Raw genomic sequence first — 10,329 nt, forward strand, 5'->3', positions numbered from 1 at the left:
CTGGTGTCTGGCTATGTATCTCATTTGCAGCAGGTCATAACAGTTAAAGGGTGCTCTACTAAGTACTAAAGATGCTTGTCATGAAAGGGTTGAATAATTGTGAAACTGGAGAAATCATTATAAGTTGCATTTTCAGTTGAATTTGGGGAAACCACTTAAAGCATTTGTTGTGTTGAACTATTTCAATTGCTTTTCTTTGATTTGTTCATTGCAGAGAGCTGAAAGTCTGTAAATTTTGACAATAAACCTGATTTGCAATGGGGGTTGAATAATTTTGATTGCAACTGTAGATATCATAGATGCCCACGATTGGCTAATGTTACTCAACATGCAACAGAAATATGTCATGCTACCCTCCCTGAGAGTCAGGTCAATTATTCTGTCCGGGTATACTGTCTGCAATGCTCAGCTCTCACTTATGGCTATGACATCACTGGGGTGTGAACATGAAATCTTCTGAGAGACTTGGTCTTGGTCAAAGGCATGGGATAGGGCCAGTGTGTGAATGGAGGACTGAGTCAGGTGAAAGGCATGGTAGGGATGAACATGCATCTGTGAGTATGAAGGCTTCTGGGTCATCCCATGGTCCCATCTTAATGTAATGTGGGGCATGGACACTGCCATTGCAGTGGCTGCTGGACTGGACCAAGCTCTGAAGCACCTGTCACTCTTCGGTCAGATCCTGGAGAACAGCCTCAAAGCACTGCTTTTGCTCTGTGCACAGCTTGAGGAGGGTCTGATACTGAGTCTGGTGGACGCCAGTGACAATTTTGATGATATCAGCAACGAGTGAGTGCTCCATGCTGACATATCTTCCTCAAATCCTGGGTATCGGGACCAGTGTGACATTCTTGTAGGTTGTGAGGAAAAGGAGGAAATTGGAGGCAGGATTGGGACAACTTAAAAAGGGCTCTTTATTTTCCTTCCTTCTTTTGCAAGTGCTTTGTAACACTTTCTAACTCATGGTCTCACACAGAGACAAACACAAATGTACACAGTTCAGCTCAGCCCTTGCTCTCTGGCTTCCGTGCCTTTTATCTCATCGCTGCCACTTACTGAAACACAAAACACTTATTAATAAACTATCCACAGGTGCACGCTCATCCTTTCCTCCACACCTTCCCCCGACTCGACCCTCCAGTCACAAACGGGCCCTCGACCACGCCACTGCCGCCACCCCCCCACCCCCCCAATACCCCCTCACTGCTAAATGTCCCAACCCCAAAATATATACCTTCTTACTGATAAATGCACTTATCCCAAAAAAAGTTAACACCTCCCACACTGCTTTATTCCCCAAACACAAATATACCCTGCTCACTGCTAAATACCTCAAACTTACAAATAAATACCCCCTTTATTGCTAAATTCCTCAAACCCCAAAAGAAATACCCCTCTCACTGCTAAATAGTCTCTGCTGCCCTATCATTGGGAGATTGCCAATTTGAATAAGGAGTCCAAGAAAGTAAAACTGGCCATTCTGTCTGGGTGGGAGGGATGGCATTACACTTTGCCCTGTCAATCTACACTCTAGCTAATAATGGGTGTCTGTGAGCTCAGGCAATTGGAAGAGGGTAGTTAGCACTTTACTCCAAGTGTGTTCTGTGAGCAGTTTCAAAAGGTGCTGTAGCTGGCTTCACATGTCTCAGAGAAAGTAGGTGCTAGCTTTCATCCTCCCTGGTTGCTACCTGTCATGTTTTGGGGGAACTAGCTAGAGGGTGAGAACTGGCAAATTACGAAATTGGGAAAAAATGCGCTTTTAAAAAACATACAGTCTGTTTGCAACTGACACAATGTAATCAAGGTCGACCTGTAATCACTGGTTTAATGGGGTTTACTGGTTTACCTTCCAAATATATCTGCCTTTAATAAAGAACTCATTTAGAGTCCCTTTAGGATCTCAGTCTGGCCATTAAATAAGTCCTTAAATTAAAAAAATATATATTTTTGTCCATTTTAATTGTAAGTTTAGATTTAGTTTAGTCTGTGGCACTAATAGAGCTGTAATAAACCTCCAGATACTATAATAAACATCCAGGTGTTCAAGATTTTTGAGTGGCAGTGGATCTTTCATGATTACAATCATATGCTATATCTCTTGGTACGGTCATGTGATTATGTGGAATTCTGATATTTTCCGTGTTCCAGCACTCTGTCACGTTCCATTTTGTTGGTCTCTGTCTAAAACTGCATCCTGTTCCAGTTGGTTGTCAGCTTCCACATTTCTGTCACATTCTATATTTCTGTGGCTGCTCAAATCCAGCTGTGATGTCTGCTTGGTGCGTCTGTAAAAAAAGAAGCACACAGTGACAGTAAAGAGGAGAGGGTGATGGAAGAAGTGTCATCGTATTTTTGTTTTCTTTTACCTTTCTCCATGCTATTTCCTCCTGGGTACAGTATGTGTCAGGTGCAGTGAAAGAGTAAGCGAAGCAGACCATAACAGAAGGGTCCTAGACGGACAAAATATACAGATAGAATAAGTACTTGTAAGTCAAAATCACCTCCTTTTCTTTCATTCTCACTCTCTTTCTCTATTTTACTCTTTCTCTCTCTGCTGTAGGACAAAAGATTGGGGCCTGGTAGTGTGGGTGTCAGGTGATGTGTGACGGGCTTAAATTAAAGATGCCATAATGAAGGGGCCACTGTTGGGGATCTAGAGAAATAGGGGGCCATGCAGGATGGGCAATCCAGACGAGGGCACAGCATGCTGGGCAGCGGCAAAGCTCACTTATGGCCCCTCCAGATGGTACACGTTAGCGAGCCATGCTAATGAAACGCAGAGTGACGTCAGGCTCAACACCCTCCCATTGTTATGCTGCTTAATTTGTTATAATATTTTGCCTTACAAACGAGAGGAAGGAGAGTAGAGTGGCCTCAGGAGGGGCAGGTGCTGGTGTAGAAGTTTAGCTCCAGTTTACCCTACAAATCGAGGAGTGTGCAGCACGCATTAGTCCTAACGCCAGGGGCTGAAGAAAAAAGGATTGAGGTACTTCCACCTCTGTGAGCTTAATGTCTGGTGCAGCCTACAGTCTGCTTCACACAGAAAAGCTCAAATAATCGAGAGCTTAACTTAAATCCAAATCCTGTTTAAAGAATGCTGTTGTAAAGCTAGGGAGTCGTAGATCGTGAAGTGTGAAAAGGGGTTTAGGAGAATGGAAAAAGGATGAGAAGGAAAAGACAATGCTGTGCAACTGTGTCGGAACTGGGTTGTTCACTAGAAGTCTAGTGTAACAAAGAGGGTGAGCGCTACAAAGGCAGCCGTCAGGCTTGACCACTCTTGCATGTATCCACACACATCCATGCTCACCCACAATGTTTAGTTCTTCAATGGCCCTGCCTACTCACCCCTAAACCCACTCCCTCTCTCATTTTTCTTCAGCAAAAGTTCCATTCATCCTCTTCTATCCTCAGACTCTCCTCTCTGAACCAGCCCAAGGAATGCCTTTGTTTTTCCAAAGACAAATGTACTGTAGCATTAAGTACCACCTGCAAAGTTGGCAAAGCTGAGAGACAGACAGACAGAGGAAGACGTGAGGAAGTGAAGTGAGGAAGAGTTAAGGTGGAGGGGGCAAGTTGATACATGCTGGGAAGGATCATGAAGAAGAATGGATAGAAAAGCAAAAAAAACAACAACAACAAAAAAAAACAAAAATCAGAAAAAGAATATTTGATAGAGCTGAGGGTTTGACTGAGAAATAGAAAGTTATAGACAGAGATAGAGTCTTCTGTGCTCTCTCTTTCTTTGACAGGGTGATTGTAAGGTGCTTTACTGGAGTGAGTAATAAGAGGAGGTGTTGCCAGAGTAATTACATAGCACATTAAAGGCTTTTATAAACATTAGAGTTCCTCCTCTACCCAGTGGGATGGCTAGCCCGCAAAATACCAAAAAACGTCACTGCAAGATAGATGGATGGGCAGAAAGAGAGGAGCATAAGTCGACAAACAAAGTGGAGGGACAGAGAGCAGGTAGACAGAGGTGGCTGGCTCCAACTCACATTTGATCATGAAGAAAAAATGGTTAAGATGATGAAGAAGGGGAGGAAAAGAAGAAGAAAGCAATGAAAAAATGACATCCAGGACTCAGAATCCAACAAAAACCACATCTGGTTTCCTCATCAAGAGGGATCCAGCCCATGGAATGCAGGACGCATGGCCCTGACCTCATATTCTAAATATACATAGTCATACCATACATCTTACAGCAGCACATGCCCTAAGCCTTCCAATCTACCACCTATTACCTTCACACACTAGGCATGCAATACACACGGGGCATAAATAGAAACCACAAGAAAACACTCTTAGCCAAACTCGTAATTCAGTGGATGAGATATTAACGTGAAAGTATGGGACAGGATGTATAGAAAAAATGGGTGGCTCAAATTTTATTTGAATTGTTCTAGCTTTATAAATACCTTTTTTCTTGGAATCTTTTCGGAAAGGGAAACCCTCTGTTATAGGGTCCTTCATAAAACCTTTGAGGGTTCCACCCTTTAGGGTGCTAGATGGAATATTTTATATGACTGTAGGAAGAGGATAGGTATGGAGAGGGTAAAGAAATTAAAGTGAATGATAGACCCTCTGCCTTCTGTCTTGTTCCAACCATAGCGTGCGTTACTGAGCAAAACACTTTTGCTTTATTTTTCGTTACCCAGGTGCTGCAAAGGACAAATTCCATAGCTTGCTGCTGCAGCGCAATACAATGATCTCAGTTTGGTATTTCTGCCAATATGCTTTTATTTGGAGCCAGATAGCTGTTCAAAAACAATGCCTGCTGTTAATTACTCAATTACACATTCATTCTCCCAGCCTTGTACAGCTCTTTAGACACTGGACATGAACTGGCCCTTTCTCATTCTTGCCTTTTTCAGAGTGACCCAAACCTCCTCAACAAAGCCAACAGTTTTGACTGGAGTGCCATACCTGTTAGTAATTGCTGGCAAAGTTAAAAAATGTTCTCCTTCATTTAGACAAGTTCATTTGGCTTGTCAGTTTTTTTTTTGCTGAATGTTCTGAAGCCAGCTGCAAACATTAGACTTCTTGTGTTCTTGTGTTCTTGAAAGAACAAGGAACATCAAGCCAGAGTGTGCCAAGGAATGTTGAGGATAAATTTACTACCACTTGCATACGTTGAACTTCTTAGGGAGAAGTTCATATGAACACTATGACGTATCGAAAAAAAACGAGCCAATCTGTCCCTGTTGCAGCAGATCATTTTGGCAGGTGATTGGTTAAAGAAATTGGTCCCAGAATGCACAGGCATGGATATGATTAAAATCCTGAAAAGAAACTCATATTTTGAGTGCAATCCCACTTGTCAAGACACACAGTTTGTTTAACGAATACCAAACCAACACATCAAGCATGTTGGTGTTTCTTAAGAACTGATTGGCTGAGAACCTGAGTTTCATACGTTACCAAAAACTAGACCTTACTGGAATTTCTGTTACCTGGAGGATGGAGATGTAACCAATGACTTTCACTTTAACTACAGTTCACATGAGACCTCGGTATATTTAGTCCAACCATTACCTTTCTTCTTGCCTTTTCTTCAAGGAACAGATGGTTCTCCACCAAAGTGTGGTTGGATATTCTTAGTGATTATAGCAACCAGGTGGAGAGCTCACTTCAATGAGAGCTAATTGGAAGACTAACACCAAATGGTACTGCTTAGTTTGAGTGGATTCACATCACACGGGAGAGAATACAAGCTGTGAAATATCATTGGTGGCGCTCCAAATGCGCTCGTTGAAGTTATCATTTTAAACAATCCTGTATTTCTTTTAACTAGAACCGCACGTCGCAAAATGAGAAAAGCAAAGTTATTCCTCATCTCGTGTGTCCCTTGAGTCCATGAGACAGCTGTGACGGATTCCAAAAATGAAGCAACACTCACTCACTTTCCCAGGATTAATCTCCAAGCTTGAAGGCCGACACCCCACCACCAACATCGCTGCTAATAAAAACAATATTTAATTTCTTATTCTTTCTCTTTCCCCCTTTTTCTCTTGCTCATACCTCCTTCATCTCTCCATGGCAGTAATATACACACATGGGTGTGACCATTGCACGCTAATTAGTTCCTGTCCTGTTTATCACACATCTGTCCCTGCTCACGCTACAAGTGTCTAACAGGTTCTCATTTCAAAGTGCCGTGTTGAACATATTCTGCCAGAGCCCATCATCAAAGACACTTAACAATGTGTCTCATACATTTACACGCTGGTTTAAATTTAGAGGCTTGTTGATGAAAGGAGTTCCATTGCAGATAATGACTTTATGAAAAGAGTGCAACACTACAATAGACGTTCTATCAAGTACCTCTCTAATAAGAACCATAAGACTGGAGCTCAGAAATGTAATCACCACTGCACTTGCCAACCAGGCCTACACACACACACACACCATTAAAACTACAACAAAAAAAACAAACAAGGCCTGGATTAATTTGATCATCATTGATATCACCAAGACTGAAGTTGTTAATTAAGGTACTAACAATGGCTAACTTAAATATGTGATCTGTGTATGATTCATTATGGTTTGCTATGAAGTAAACACCATTCATTTCATTTTCAGCAACTGGTTCATTGTGGTCTAGGTTGATCCTGATTATCCAAGAAACATTCAGTGCAAGTATACAGTGCAAATGCTCACCAATACATCATAGAACATCACACACTTACACACTGAAGAAATTTACAATAGTCAATCCACTAAGCAGCATGCTGTTGGGAGGTCGGTGGAAACTGGAGTACCTGGGTACTCACACAACCACAGGAAGAAATAAACAAACTCAAGAAGGATCAAGCTCGAACCCGAGAGCCCCAGACTGTTGGTTTGAGGCATTAACAGTGCAACACAGTTCAAAACTAATTAACCATCTATAACCATCAAACAAGTTGTATGTCTCAGACCCTAAACTTAATGATTAGTAACTCAATGATATGAAAAGTTTATGGTTTATTTTATGGTGGTATTGTAAAATAACATGGTGATTTTGTGGTGTAGAGGATCACTGTCTCCAGTGTTTTACATTTACATTACTGGAGTTTTACATTTACTTCCCATGTATGTGTGGGTTTCCTCTGGGTTCTCCAGTTTCCTCTCACCTCCAGAAACATGTCAGTAGGTGGACTGACTATGCTAAATTGCCCATGGATGTGAATGTGTGAATGTGTGTGTGCATGGTGGCCTGTGTTGGACTGGCATCCCATCCAGAATGCATTCCCGCCTCACCCCCAGTGTGCCTGTGATAGGCTCTGCATCCACTAAGACTGTGACCAAGATAAAGAAGTCACTGGATATAAACAGATTATGAATGAATTTTAAAATAAAGCACATCTCATACCTAAACTGAGTAAAGAGGAGTCTTCTCAAACTGGCAAAAACAGCATGTGATGGGACATATGTGAGCAGTTACACGACAATAGAAAATGGAAGCATAGAAACAAGCCCATCATTTTTCAATGTGTGGTGACAGTATGGTGTTGTAGCAGTGCAGAATAGCACACACCACATGCACACGCCACACACATGTGCCTAGGAGCAGTGTAGAACATCTGCAGCTGATGGGCCACAGCCAGACTCAGGTCCTGTTAACACTGTGACCTTCAGCTAAGCCCTACAGCAGACCTGACATAAATACCAGCATGTGTGTGTGTGCATGGGTGTGTGTGCATGGGTGTGGGTAATCCCAATGTGTGTGAAAGACAGCTTTGGGACCTTGGAACATATATACCATGCATACAATCACACACACACACACACACACACACACACACACACACACACACACACACACACACAGCTGCAGCAGCCACAGAGGCAACTCTTAGGTCTTGGCTGGACCTGTATTGACGTGGGGTGATGGATGTTAATTGCGGGACCGAATGGCTATATTGAACAGGCTTCAGAAAGCGCCTGCAGAGCTGGACCCAGAGCAGGGGAGAGAGAGAGGGAGAAAGCACAAGAGAGAGAGCCAGATGCACAGCCAAGAAGGACTCAACAGCTGACACCTCTCGCACCACTGCCCAACGCAAAGCAAGCCATCTCAAACAAAGACAATACTGGCTGTAGTCATGAATGTGTGTGTGTGTGTGTGTGTGTGTGTGTGTATGTGTGTGTGAGTTTAAAGAGAGAGAGAGAGAGAGAGAGAGAGAGAGAGAGAGAAAATGTTTCAGCCAAAGATCAATAGCCCGAAGCTGCAAAAGCAAAGACATGGGCAATCAATACTCGGGCCACAAGCAGCGTGAAAAGGCCAAAGGAGGGAGAGAAAAAAGACATGAGGAATTAAAGAGACAGAGCAAAACGGTGGAAAAAAAAATGAATGAGAAACAGAATGAGGTCAAATGAAGCAATCTGACTAAAATGTCTTCTAGAAAGACAAAAGAAATACAGCTGATGTGCTTGAACTTGTCAACTTGTCAAATGTGCCCAAATGAATTGTATTTAGTTGGTCTGCATCAACTGGGACCCTTCTGTTATTACTATACCACTGCAAGGAAAAGTGTTGGCAACTTAAATCATCAGTTTAATGCTTTTTTTGTGGAGAGTGTGTAGTAAGTGTACTATTTTCAGTATAAAATTATAGTAAGTACAGAATTAGTACAATTATAATAACTATAAAAATATAATTAGCATTAGGGTGGCATAGACGGGCAGTGATCACGTGGCTGCTAGACAACACCAGGTTCCCCAGTTCAATCAAGCGCTCAGGTTACAGTCTGTGTGAAGTTTCTGTGCCTGTTCTTCTTGTGTACACATGGGTTTCCTCTGGGTTCTCTGGTTTCCTCCAAGCTCCAAAAAACATGCCAATAGGTTGATTGACTATTGTGTGTGTGTATCGTGCCATGTGATGGACTAGGAGTATTCCCACCTCATGCCCAGTGTTCAAATTATAGACTCTGGATCTTCTCCAACCCTGACCCATATTAACAGTTACTGAAGATGATGATGCTAATGCATTTATTAATGCCTCCCAATCCTACTCTTAGATTTTCCTTACTTTCACAGTATTGATAATTTTCCTGGTCTAATCCTCCCAAGTCTACATTATTCCAAATTATGTTTTACTTATCCAGAGATGCGATGCATTTTTTTTTTAAATTGAGGGATGCACTGTTTTGTATGCTTTTGTTTTTACAACAGATTCTATATGTATGCCTGTTCTCCCATGTGGTGCCCCCTAGTGAAGACTACTGAGTAGTATCAAAGGTTACTGGACAGCTGGAGCCTGCACCTGATGGATGCTGAAAGGACTCCAAGGCTTTAGTCCCTGCATGTTAGATGAATTTATGTTGGACCTTATATGCTTCATTTTCTTCCACTGACAAACAGCTTTCCATCCAACAGCACATTCTTCGTAAGCTGCAAGAGGTCAGGAAAGGAGCAGCCAGGTCACAAGTAGGAGGATGATACAGTACATATGAGCATAAAAGAACACTGGCGACACTGGAGAGCTGACCTGTATTTCGCAATCCTCTGCCATAAATGATCTACTCTCCCTGATGGACTGCTATTAATAACCACACACACACACACACACACACACACGCACACAATATCATTACTTTATGGGGATGAAATACCCCTGCACAAAGCACTTAAAGAATTGAGTTGGAGTGTATGTGCGTGAGAGTGTGAGAAAGACAGAAAGAAGAGTGAAAGGGAGGGAGAGTGAGTGTGTTGGCTTGGCTGACCGTCTGCGGTTCTGTCGCGGTAAGGGGGTGGTGGTGGTGGAAGGGGGGCAAGAGCGGGCGTTGCTGCCGAATTCCCTGAGAAATGTTCCTTTTGGAGCCGACCTGTGCTTACATACCTCCCTCTCCTTTTCAAACTCTCCTCTCTTCACTTCCACTGTTATGAAACGCAGGATCCCAAAAACGCATCACTCTTTCAAAAGGCACTAAAAGTCCCTGTGCGCAAAGAAACTTTTTTTTATTACCTTATTTCCCCGCTTCCTAGCCTTACTCTTGGAGCAGCCCTGCATTGCACATTTGTTTTGTGGCGTTTTCCATGCTCCAGCATCCGTTTGAACTTCGTCAAGCGCTTGTTAATGAGCTGATGAGCTGAGTCAGGTGTGCTGGGGCAGGGACACACTAGTATAATGTGCAGTTAATGGGGACTTCGGGAGTATGGGTTGCGAAAATACAGTCATAAAAGCCAGCAGGTGAGATGCAGGCAGAGGTCCCCTGGGTCTTGTTGTCTCGGTGTCTACCCCGGTGGTAATAGAGACAGATACAGCGCAGGGTCCCGTTGGGGAAGGCGCTAAAACTGCGCTCACACCGCGCCCTCAGTTTCACACACACACACACACAGACGCAAAGCGCA

The 10,329-nt window shown here is 42.9% G+C and overlaps 1 long non-coding RNA gene across 1 annotated transcript; it reads right to left on the reverse strand.

The window, feature by feature from the left end:
• Positions 1-1,210: 1,210 nt before the first annotated feature.
• LOC108274432 (uncharacterized) lies at positions 1,211-10,310 on the reverse strand. The gene is made up of 3 exons (XR_001814469.3): positions 9,944-10,310; positions 2,367-2,450; positions 1,211-2,285 (listed from the first exon to the last, which is right to left on the reverse strand). It is a non-coding gene; the product is annotated as an uncharacterized LOC108274432 (long non-coding RNA).
• Between the last annotated feature and the right edge of the window lie 19 nt (positions 10,311-10,329).

This window comes from Ictalurus punctatus, chromosome 14 (assembly GCF_001660625.3).
Source record: "Ictalurus punctatus breed USDA103 chromosome 14, Coco_2.0, whole genome shotgun sequence".
NCBI classification, from domain to species: Eukaryota; Metazoa; Chordata; class Actinopteri; order Siluriformes; family Ictaluridae; genus Ictalurus; species Ictalurus punctatus.